Source organism: Cinclus cinclus, chromosome 3, assembly GCF_963662255.1.
Source record: "Cinclus cinclus chromosome 3, bCinCin1.1, whole genome shotgun sequence".
Classification (NCBI taxonomy): domain Eukaryota; kingdom Metazoa; phylum Chordata; class Aves; order Passeriformes; family Cinclidae; genus Cinclus; species Cinclus cinclus.
Genome location: NC_085048.1, coordinates 110,605,559 through 110,618,025, shown reverse-complemented (window position 1 = coordinate 110,618,025; position 12,467 = coordinate 110,605,559). Strand labels below are relative to the sequence as shown.

The 12,467-nt window shown below is 47.5% G+C and overlaps 1 protein-coding gene across 1 annotated transcript in view; it reads right to left on the bottom strand.

The window, feature by feature from the left end:
- Window positions 1-12,467, bottom strand: part of LOC134042014 (serine/threonine-protein kinase pim-1-like) — a 38,388-nt gene that overhangs the window by 13,948 nt on the left and 11,973 nt on the right. The window lies entirely within an intron of this gene.

Here is a 12,467-nt window from a genome sequence, read left to right as displayed (position 1 = left end):
GGGATCACAGGGAGTCTGACAGGGAGAAGGGCACGGAGGGCGAGCGGGAACTCGAGCGGAAAACCGATCGAGACAGGCGCTGCTGCTGCTGCTGCTGCTGCTGCTGCTGCTGCGGAGCCGCCGGAGCGCGCGGCCGTTCTGCCGTTGCCTCCGCGAACCCAACGGAGGAGCCGCCGCGCGCCCCGTGGAACACAGGAAACAAAGTAAGAATAAATGAAGCTAATTCCTATTAGAGAAATAGCCAAATAAAGCAGTGGAGGCGTAAAGAAGACTGTTGGCTTGTGGCTTTCTTGTTTGAGTGAGATGAAGCATTTTGTGGGGAAGAATTGCCTCTTCTGACAATTTTGCCAGTGTGGGCTGGAGCGGAGCTTTTAAATTTCAAGTAGCAAAGAGAAATCGTGTCAGTATTGTCATCCCTTTTCATTCTCTGCTGAGACACTTGCAGGCTGCCCAAAGACATCGTCTGCAATATGGAACTTGGACCCAAATGGATTGTTAAGTGTGTCTGGATGTCACCAAATCTATGGGAATGACAAAAACTCTCCAGCAATATTTTTAGTGTTAGAGAATCTAGGAACAATGATATTCTGACCACGATGTTGTTCTGGCCAGGATGTGAAACAGAAATAATTTAATCCATACGTAGCCCTGGTGTGCACAGAAATTTTGTTTGTTTATTTCCTGTCAGTGTTAGTGGCAGAAGCATCCATTGCTCAGTTTGGGAAGGCTGACCCCTGACATGGACTCTCCTCAAGTGTGTCTCTGCCTCTGACACTAGAGAACACTGAGTGCCTTGAGAGCTCGTGTTGCCTGTGGAATGCTCCAGCTGACTGCCACCAGAAGCTGTGGACGTTCTTTTGGTATCTGATGCAGAAAAGGAGTTCTCCATAATACCATGCTACTTAAACCCACATTGGGATGCGGCTGTGTAGTGGCTCACCATGGAGCAGATTGCCTGCTTTGTCACTGCCAGCCCTGCTGATCCTGCAAGGGACCCTAGTGTATCCCATGCCTGTTTTGCCTGCAAGCAAAGCTTGGCTTGCCTTAGTAGTGTGGAGTAAATAGAGAAGTAATAAAATGGACAATTAAACAAGTTACTTTGGAGGAGATCCTCCTGCTTTCACACATCAGCCCTGCACCTCATGCTCCGTATCCTAGTTTGAATGGACAGGTGTGTGCTAGGGAAAAAGCAGGACCTTCCCTTGAAATGGAGAAAGTAAAATCCTTCCCACTGAGTCAGTATAATTTTGAAATCAAGAGGTTCTCAGGGAAAGATAGGGGGACAGGAAGAACAGTTCTCTACTAAATATACAACAAGGCCAATCTAAACAACAATAACTATGAAATTAACAGGAACCCAGTCACAGTTCCTTTGGTTGTGTGCTCTTTTCCCCCCTGGTGCAGTTACCATCGCCATTGGCAGTGAGCTCTGGCAGGTTCCCAGTGGACAGGGCAGGTGTGTGGATCCCTGCACAGCTGCAGGAGAGCTGGGGGTGATGGCAGCTGTGTCCCAGATGGGAAGGGTGGAGGAGAGACTCTGCTCACGAATCCTTGGAGCAGTGTCGGTCCCGGTGCTCCAACAGGATGCTTGGAGATAGCAAACTGAAGCAGGACAGCATCCTGGCAGGGGTGTGAGGTCCAACACCAGAAGAGGCAGCATCTGGCACTGGGATGGCGCGGTGAGGTTTTCCAGCTGCCTTCCTCCTTCCAGAGCCAAAAAGGGGTGAGTACCAGTAACTGCCCCCCCACGCTCCTTTACCTGCTTCGAATCTCGTGGCCTTGGCCTCCTTCCCCACACTGGCCCCGCCCTCCCAGAGAAACACCCAAAAAAAAGGGAGGCTCTCCCTTCCCCATCTCAAGGTCTCAAGGACCTGGCCATCCTTAGCATGTCAATGGGAAAAAATATAAAACTATAAAATATAAAAAAACAAAACATACCACCAAAAATATACACAATAAAAAATATAACAACAAAATTATTAAGATACAATCAAAATATATTTATTGAAACCTACAGATAACTATCAGAACATATGTACATCTGGAACTATACAGGCTAATGCATAAATCCTTGTCTTCAAACGCTCTTTGGATAGGCAGCAGCTTCTTCCTGGGCTTGGAGGAAAGAGCTCTTCTGGACAGCAGGAAAGGACTTTGTGGGTAAATGCACAAATGAATGTCCAGAGAAAACTTGGTGGAAACACAGGAGCCAGGCAGGTCTGCAAAATGGAGACACAAAATGTAACAGAGGCTGCAATGCAAACCTAAAGCATCTGAAGCTCCATATTTCATAGAACACATTTCTTGGAAATTCATAAATAGCTGCACAGGGAAACATTCTCCTACCATCACCCTCTGGAGGCAGGCCAGGGGCACACCCTGAGCCACTTCCACAGAGCTTCCAGGGGAACTCCCTGGCCTCTAGGCTGCCCTCGACAGCAGGGAGCCCAGAGCCCTGTGCTTCCCAGCAATGGCTCAGCTGCACATGCAGCCTCCTGCTCCTCTCCCTGCCCCACAGCTCAGCAGCCCTACAGCTCCACGGGGCACTGGCAGCAGCACAGCTCATGGCAGGGGGCACCTGCAGGGCACAACTGCTCCCGGCAAATGTACACAGGCTCTCCAGGCTGGCACAAGACCCTTCCTCCCGCCAGAGAGCGGCCCAGCTCCCACCTTACCTCTGTGGGAGGCTGAGCCATGCTAGTCCTTCACTTTGTCCTCAATCCAGACTGTCTTCAGGCCCCTGAGCATGCCATGACTAGGAAGGGCAGTGGAGAGAGCAGGGGCAGATGCACACCCTTCCTGAGTATTTTGTCATTTCTGGCACAGCTAAAAGGTCAGAACCGCAGGTGTCCATCTCAGCACTTGGTCAACTTGCTGGAGAACATCAAGCCTTCACCAGCCCAGGATGCTGGAGAGGTTTTCCTGGACATGTGGGGGCTGGCTGGCAGCACGCTTCTTCAGCTTGGTGCCCATCACCTCGTAGAGGGCAGAGGCGAGCCTGGTGACCACCGTGCGCACATTGGCGCTGCGGACAGGCAGCGCCTTGTTCTCCAGGAAGGACCAGAGCACGGGCAGGGCGTAGCGCTGGACCACTTCAGGGCTCCTGGCATAAACCCCTTCCACAAGCACTGCCGGGACAGAGACACAAACTTCTGAAACAACAACCTTAATGCAAACAAGGATCCACCTCGAGATTTGCTTCTTGGAAGCCTCTCTGCCTAAGAGCAGTGAAATAGCACACAGAGCCCAACGATCCAGAAATGGCCAAAGCAGCTGATCCTCCCCAAAACAGAACCACCAACACCTCAGGAGTACTGTCTCCAAACAAATACTTGCACCTGTGGCAGAACTTGTACCTTTACTGGATCATTTCACAACCTGTTTCAACATCAAGAATGACTAAAATGTCAACTTCCCTTTCATTTCCATTAGGAAGTTGTCTAAACCCACACTGAAGATTTGGAAATGCACCATGGAGATTCAATTGAAAGGTTTCTAAGAAAAAGGACAATTCCATCTTTGTGACCCTTGATGTCAAAGTGCCAGAATCCAATCTGGCTCTTCCCTTTGCTCAGTGGCACACAGCAAAGGGCACTATTAGACCACACTTCCAAACTCCAGCCCACCAGACATGGGTGCTGCTTGACAGCTGGATTAGAAACATCAGTGACTAGCTGCTGTCTTTGGCACAATGCTTTTGTGCCTTCCAACAAACAGCTGCTTCAAACCTCAGGGTGTCTTAGGTAATTACCCAGACCTCATTGCTGTGGCATTTGTGCATCTGCACATTTTAATGTCATTCCCCCTCCCAATGTTAATGGCATTTTTCTTGCAATGTGCACTGCAATAGTAGAATGTAGAGAGAAAAATGCAACACAGATGAATGAAATTTAACCACAACACGAGTGTCTTCTCCCTTTCTCTCTGAAGCCTTCTCCCTGCTCAATTTCTGGACTGAACTTTGTCAAACACAGACAAAACATTGACAACCAACAGGCTCCTTGCATGGCAGATGTGGCTGAGACATCAAAACCTGAAATGCTCTGGACACCATTCATATTTTCTGATCAGGCAAAATGTTATGCAGTAACCACTTCTTATTCTGTGGTGGAAGAGACTTCATTTTCTTTATGCTCGTAATCCACCAGCAATCATCAATATTTAAACAGTTCCTGAAAGTGCCCAAAACCAATTCTGCCAAGCAGGAAAAGGGTTATGGCATCCATTTCAAAATGGGTGTTAATTTCAGTTAAAATCCAATTCAAGACATTTGTCACAATGGAACTTGAGAAAACATTGTTTGTTCCCACTAAATCTCAGAGAGAACATCTGCTCTTCCTAAAAGAGTCCTAATTTATGTATATTTCCTTTATTTGACGAAGAGATCAAAATATCTCCAAAACTAAATTCCCTCTTCCTAGACATCTACTTTATTCCAATGCCCTTTCAAGCGCTTTTGACATTCTCAATCACCGAACACTGAGCATTTGAGATTGCTGAAGAAGGCACAACATCTATGAAACCTTGCATTTAAAGATGCTGGCACACTTAGCAGTGCATTTAGACCCCGTTAAAGCAAGGCTGTAAATCATCTTGTCCACTATATAGAGAGATTATCACTTTTCCATTCCTGGGCTGTTGCTGACATAGCAAGCTCCTCTGAGGAATCAATTATCAGCTGCATTTGTAGCATTTTGGACAGCACTGACACAGGAAGACACTGTTTGCACACCCTGAAATGCTCAGTCCAATGCCACTTTGACAGCACAGGCAGGGAGCCTCAGCACTCTGCTTCTGCCCCTCTGGCCCCAAAGGCTGCCTTGCACCAAATCCGTGCCCCTAATCTGGGTGCTGAGTTTTGACCTAAGCTGTGACCCCCAGGCACTGCAGGGTTCAGTCTCAAAACTTTTCAAGAGCAAGATGAGAATTCTGTGAGGACAAAAGAAACGGATTGCCTGAAACAGCACTTGCTACATTTTCCCTAAAGGACCAGAGATGACCCTGAGCTCCCAAGAGAAGAGCCAGCTCGGGTATTTTTAACCCCTCCCTTTCCTGGAGGTGGGCTCTGAGATGCCCCAGTGAGAGCTCGGCCCCAAGGCCGAGCGCCACCCCCGTGCCAGGTACTGCACACCTCTGCAGCAGCCAGGGAAAACCTGCCAAACACAGCTGCCATGGGCATTGGGCAGGAGGGACAAGCTCAGCACCTCCTGATTTGGAGCAGCTACTCTACTGTCTATTGCCAGGAATGCCCAGGAAATGCTCCCTGGGGAGACCTCTTGGCTTAGCAGAGGCCATACCTGTGATACGCTCTGTCACATCCAGCAGAGCTTGGCCACTCAGCTGACTCCATTGGTGGCTGAACTCTTTCATCAGTGCTACTTTATCTACAAGAGAAACACACGTTTCTGCTCACTCTTCTGAGGTCCTAGGAGAAAGGAGAGTGGGGAGGGGAAGGGCAGGGGCAGCCCCAATTTATAAAATCAAGTAATTTTCTGCTGATGTACTTCTTTCCCTCCAGCCTACTTGAGGGGGGGGTTAAATTCCCAAAGAAAACCTCTCCGTTCACATTTGTCAATGCAAAGTTGTCTGCTGGACCGGGAGCTGTGTTAAACATTTCAGATCAAGGACCTCAAGAGTTCAATCACACGTAAGCAGTGAAAAGGTTTTGAACTCCAGAGCAAACAGGAAGAAGCCCAGACTTGGGATACACAAAGGCACAGAGTCAGGCAGTTCAGGAGTTCACAGAGCAGCTGAGGTGGAGAAAGTGGAAACTCCCCTTGAAGATCTGCCTCTTCAACACTCCATTTGTCAGGCATATTTCTCCCGAGCAGCATTTTCAGAGCTGACATAAATCTCTGTGACAAAGGAATTTAGAGCAGTCCTTGCCTGTGTAGGTAATTGCCACAGCCATCCTGCTCCATGAAAACAACATGTGGAACAAGACATCACTGACAGCTGGATTTCTATCTGCTTGTTTTAAGGAAATGCACTTGGTGAATCATAAGTGTCCCATTTGAAAAAAGAAGACAAATGGGAAAGGTGGAACAGAGGCAGCTAATGCCTATAATGTGGAGCTTTCCAGGGGGCTGCTCTGCAGGAGCCATGATGGGCCAGTGTCCCTTCATGGCAACAGCAAAGCTGTTCATTTGGGAAATCTAATGGGGTCCAAGCAATCTCCAAAATCCCCTTTGCCTCTGAATTGTAGCAAAGCTGTAGTCCAGGACCTCCTCTCCAGACAAGCAGCACAGAGCCAAGGGCTCCTGGCACTTGTGGGAAATGCTGATGCACATTCAAGCCTCTTGGGGGACTGGTGCCTAAGGACTGCACCCCCACAGCTTCTGGTGGATGTCAGCTGGAGTGTTCCACGGGCAACAAGAGCTCTCATGGCACTCAGTGTTCTCTTGTGTCAGAGAGGCAGAGACACAGTTGAGGAGAGTCCATGTCAGCCTTACCAAAATGAGAAACGGATTTTTCCAGCGCTTTCACAGCTGCAGCATGAACCCCGGTATCCTTTGAGTTCAGGCTCTTTAGTATTCCTTCCACTAAACGGACAATCACGGGGTTCAAGGCATCTTCCAGGATGGCTATCATTTCTGCCAGCACGTCCAGCGCCATCTGCTTCACTCTCTTGTGCGTGTCAGATATTCTCAGGACAAAATGATCAAAAATCTGTGAAGAGAACAAGCAGCAGGAAAGCTGGATTAAAATGTCCTTGTTTGGAGAGGGGATGTAGAAATGAGCATTCAATACCCGAGAAGGTTACACACCATCTTTACCAAGTGCAATAGAGACAAGGATGGAAACGAGTAGCCACAGTTGTGTTTGTGCAAGACAGGATGGAGTTTGGAGAAGTATCTCTGTAAAAACATTTGGGTTATACCAACCCAGCCTGATACTTCTCTTCCCCATCCAAACCCATTTTTCATCAAGAGAAGAATTGCCATGCTTTCAGTGGCTGGATTCCTTTCATTGAACCCAGCTGGGAGTAGGAGACAGCAAAGGTTAGGGCAGTGGAAAATTCTGTCATCATGTGATGAACAGCATCAATAGGCACCTGCCAGACAAATACAGCTGGACTGAAAGAACTTGTCCTGCATGCTGGACCTGAATTAAATTTGTCTGGGTAAGAGGGACCAGCCTGTCCCAACAAGGCAGGATGTAGTGCCAAGACAGACTGAATTAACTTCATTGCTACAGGCTTGGGAGAGGAGCTGAAGGGAAGGAACAGTGAAGATACCCTACATACTTGGACAATGTTTGTGGTGATGAGCTTGGGGCTGTTTTTGCACAGGTCTAGGAGGAGTGCCACTCCTTCCATCCGTGTCTCAAACCCCTTGGCTTCCAGGAGATCATCAAGCTTCTGGAGCATCTCCATTTCATCCACAGCTGGAGGCAACGTGACCTGGACTTTTGGATGGTGTAGGAGGCGTCCATCCGAGGTCGACTTCACCCTGGAAAATAAAAGCAAATGATGGCTTGTTGGTGATAATACCTGCAGATAATTGTGAGCAAAACATCCAGAGGTGCTTTACTCATGATGTGATTTCAAGCTAGAGAATCATGAGGCTCTGAAAACAGCATGGACTGCAAGACAATCATTACGGGAGACAATCTACAAATATTATTAATGCAGATATAGGCATTTTTATCAAAGAAAATTTGTAGGTTAAGGAAAAAAAAAAGGCCATCTCTCCAGAATGATTTTCCTGAGGAAGAGAAATGTCAAGCTTGTTGTGTGCTTTGTCACATCTAACAAAAGTGCTCAGTACCGTTGACTAGAAGGAAATGTGGCCTGGGGCTTCTTTGACACATGGCTCCTCATCTTCACAGGGCTCTTGACAGATGGGCGTTCACCCTTCTGCTCTTCCATCCCCTACAAGGACACAGAGAAACCCCACCAACATTTAGAATATAGAATAGGAAACTGTCTGCTTAAAAACACAAGTTAGAACCAGGATCACTGCTACCAAGGCTTAGGGAAATATTTGCAAACCTACAGAAGGAAACAGACCAGAGATTCAGTGATGCCAACTCTTTGTTTGCAATAGCCCAAGGCAGGTTATGGGTGCTGCCATAGTGAGCAGCAGTTTAAACTCCCCAACTCATGAGTCTCGAGCATAAATGGGAATAATGGAAACTGGTAGGCACCAAGAGATCTTATAGGAAAAAGCAGAAAAATTAGGACTCTTTGGGGTGGGCCAATTTTGTTGGAAGGTGATTTGGTTCAACACTCGCTCTCCCTGTTTGTGCACAAAGGACACGCTCCTATAACGTAGATAAAAACAATGAAAGTCCCCCCCCAGACAAATGATTTTCCTCTGGATGCTGCTGGATTCTCCAAGCTTCTTCCAGCTCCACAGGGCTTGACAGCAGGGCATTATTCCCAAAAGACAGACGGTAATTGTAGCAATTAGGATTGACTGGGACATCTGCTGCAGTTTTGGAAATTCTCTTGGCACTACTGCTTCCAGTGTCTTTTGCAAAGACTGTTCTCCTCAGAAGCACTTTTCTCACTTCATTGCTTTACTGGGAGCAGAGCAGGGACAGCAGGGTGGGGAGTTATGCTTAAATGTAAACCCACTTTCTCCTCTTCCCCTTTCCTCTTTGTGACCAATAGTCAAAATATTCAAAGCCCCACTTTTCCCCTAAGAATATCAGCTCCTTTGTGGTCTGCAGATGAACAGGCTGGGGATTAACAGCTCATTCCCAGGAGCAAAATGATTGAGCAGAAGGGGAATGAGATAAAGACAGATTAGGTATGTTTGATGTCCTATTAGCTGTGGCTATACTTGCACAAAGGAGACATTTCTCCTGCCAAGCACTTACTTTCTTCTTAATTCTTCTCAGAATATCTTCCAGGTCACAGGCAGGAATGGATCGCTCCAAAAGCATTTTACATTTTGGATGATTTATCAACATCTTCACCATCTCCTGTCCATAATGCCTATGGAAGGAAGGAGGGAAGGAAGGAAGGAGGAAGGGAGGAAGGGAGAAAGGGAGGAAGGGAGGAAGGATTCCAGGATGGAAGGATTCCAGGAAGGAAGGAAGGAAGGAATCCAGGAAGGATTCCAGGAAGGAAGGAAGGATTCCAGGAAGGAAGGATTCCAGGAAGGAAGGAAGGAAGGAAGGAAATCGAACAAACAAAGGAAACCTGTTAACCGAAGAGGCTGATACCTTAATGTCATCCTTTGCAATCCTTGCATGAGATGGCATTACCTACTCAGCAAAGTGAGAGAAAAATATCATTTCACTCTGAAACTGTGGGTGTGCTTCTGTGGGATCAAAGGATCCCAGGGAACAAGTGAAACACATCTGCTTTGTTGTCAGATCCCATTAGAAGTACCTTGCTGCCATTGCTCAATAATTTGCCTTCCATTAACTGGCAGAGAATCCAGCACAAAACACCTCAGGCCTCCTATTGACTATTCTATATGTGTGCAGAGCAGCAGCTAGTTACTCCTGTATTTTTGGCAGCTATTAATTGAATCATCAAAGTAAGGGGATTTGGGTGGCTTGGGTTGATTTTGCCACTAGGAAACCAGTTTTCCTCCAGAAGAAATTTAGAGGTCATTGAGCCACAGACAACAGCATTCTAGAAAGCTGCAGAAGAGGTTTCGACAGACTGAATACATTAGCCCTGAAATACTTCTAGAAAAGTTTTAAGTTAACGAGAAAGATCTGCTTTGGATCTTTCAGTGATGAACATGAGGCAACATTTTGGCTCTGTGTTGTGCACCTAAGATCAAACAAAACTGTTTGACTGCCAAATCTGAGCTCTTTTGATCTCAGGAAAGAATCCTTCAAGTCACAGGAAGTTGGCAATGCTCCTTCTTGCTGGACAACCTCAGCTTACCCACTACAGTCATTTCCCCAGGTAATCCAGAGCAGTGGTCACAGCACCAAAGCTGACAGAGCTCGAGAAGCGTTTGGACAATGCTCTTGGGCACATGGAGTGACTCTTGGCATGTCCTGCACATGGCTGGCAGCTGGACTCCATGGCCCCAATGGACCCCATACAACTCCGGGTATTCCATGCCTCTATGGCCTTTATCCACACCGTGAGGTAACTTAATATTTCCTTTCATTACCACTCTTTTGTGGTTTTACCTTTCTAGACAGACACAAGACAGTTTTCCTGTGTGAGGAGGTGAAATGAAGATGGTTACCTTGTGTCCTTGTGGCAGTCCTGAGCAAGCGTCCCTGCCGCGTGCGCCAGCCTCTCAGCCCTGGGTGTGCCTGCGAGCTTCGTGACTCCAATTTTCTCCATCAAGGACAGCAGCAGTTGCGCCGCACACTTCCGCACCTGGGCGTGGCGGCTCCTGGCAAGAGGAGAGCAAACACTGGGGCACAGGGAGAAGGAGCAACAGCAGCACAGGCCTTGGCCAGAGCGTGCTCCCTGCCACTGCTGCGGGAAGGAGGCCTGGCTTCTCCCTGCAGCTTCAGACACCTGTAGAAGCTTCTGTCCTCAGAGAAACTCAAATTAGCATTGGACACAAGGACTGTCTGCAAGGAAGACGGAGGAATTCAGTCTCCCTGCACTACCTGATACTCAGTGTCTTTGCCACAATTTCCACTGAGAAAGATAAAAAAATAGATTACATATGAATTCTTTAGAAATGAAAGACCATTCATGCTGACCCATCAGAGGGCACCCATTACACAGAGCTGCAGCAGGACTGAGGCTCATTCCAGCCATTTATCCCCAAATCTGCAGAGCTTTGGAAAAATACAGATGCAGAGAAAACACTCTGTGGGCCGTGAAGTTGCAGAATATGCAGCAATGCAGCCTGTTTCTTTTGTGAGGATTGGCAAGGGGTACATCTGAATGTTTTATCCTATTGCAAAGATGGGGAAAGTGTGGCAATCAATTTACCCAGATTGTCCAGTTCTAGAGAGTGTCTTTTGATAATTATCAGGCTCAGCACAAACACTTAAGGCAGCATTTGCATCAGCTATTCCATAGTAGTGGGCCTGTGAAGGTGTATGTGCAGTGATTCATCATCTCAAGGCTAACATGAAACACCAGTTTGATTAGAAAGTAGAGCTCTATGGCCAGGATAGTCATACAGGACTCCTTTGGCAGGAGCTGCACCTGCTGTGCAGGCTGTGTCACAGCCAGCACATTCTCCCCTAGGTGCTCCATACCCCAGCAAGTACCCTCCTTATTTCTCCAGTTAATGGCATCATGAGGATGCATGTTTTTTCCCAGGGCCTCTGTGCTTACTGCAGTGAAATATCAAAGAGCACTCATAGCTGCAATTGCCCCTCTTCCCACAGAAGCACAAGGCTCTATCCTTAGCCTTTGCAGGCACTTGCACTTCCCCACCATTCACCACATCTAGGCAACTCTGACAGACTGGGAGGACTCCAGGAAGCAGAGGGAAGATGAGTCAGAAGAGGTTTAGGTTGCATATCAGGAAAAGCTTTTTCACCCACAGGGTGCCTGGGACACTGGAACAGGCTCCCCAGGGCAGTGGTCAACAGCACCAAGCCTGACAGAGTTCAAGAAGCATTTGGACAACAATCTCAGGCACATGGTGTGACTCTTGGGGTGCTCTGTGCAAGGCCAGGAACTGGATTTAATCATCCTCATGGCCTCGTCCAACTTCCCATATTCTACATCTCTTTCTTTCTGAGAACTCATAGGCTGAGGGAGGGCAGAAATAGGGGACAAGAGGAAAGAAATGAGGTGGATTGGAGAATCCAATCATTGAGTTGACAGAAGATGCAGGATACAGGACCCTTCCCTCCCACCATTCCCATTCTTTCTCTCATCCCTTCCCCCACCTAGAAGTACTCTAGAAGGTGAAGAATATCACTGAAAGAAGAACCTACTTGACTCCACTGTCCAGGAGAGCAGTCATTGCTCGTGCAGGAGTCACATTCTCCACCATGATCCCCAGGGTGTGACTGGCTGCTTTCTCAACAAACTCTGGCGAGTTCCACACCATGTGCAGAAGGACTCGAGCCACCTCATCCACCTCAGAGTCCATGTCCTTCTTCAAGGTCACAAAGAGCTCTCCCAGAGTGACAATGGCCGAGTAGGACACCTTTGAGCGGAGGTTGGTCACCTGGGGAAGTCATAAGGGGAAACATAAGAATGACCTTGGAAAGAAAACCAGTTGCCTTAGACAGACGACTCAGGAAATGACAACACATCCCACTGTGTCCAGAGGAACATAAAAGCACAATAAGAGCAGAAGAGCACATGCACAGCATGACACTTCCACTGGCACCAATATCTGGCCTCAAACTTACATGTAACAGGCCTAAAAATAAGAAATTTCATAAAGTATCTACTTAAGCCTTCTTTAATGTCAACTGCTTTCCCTTTAGGCTCTTTTCTTTGAAACACAAAGAACCAAATTAAAGTAAGGGCTGCTTTCAAACCATAAAGGCATCAGTCATAAAGATAAAAGAGTCACGTGCTCCTGTTTAAAAAAGCAACACCAGCAGTTGAAGCACTC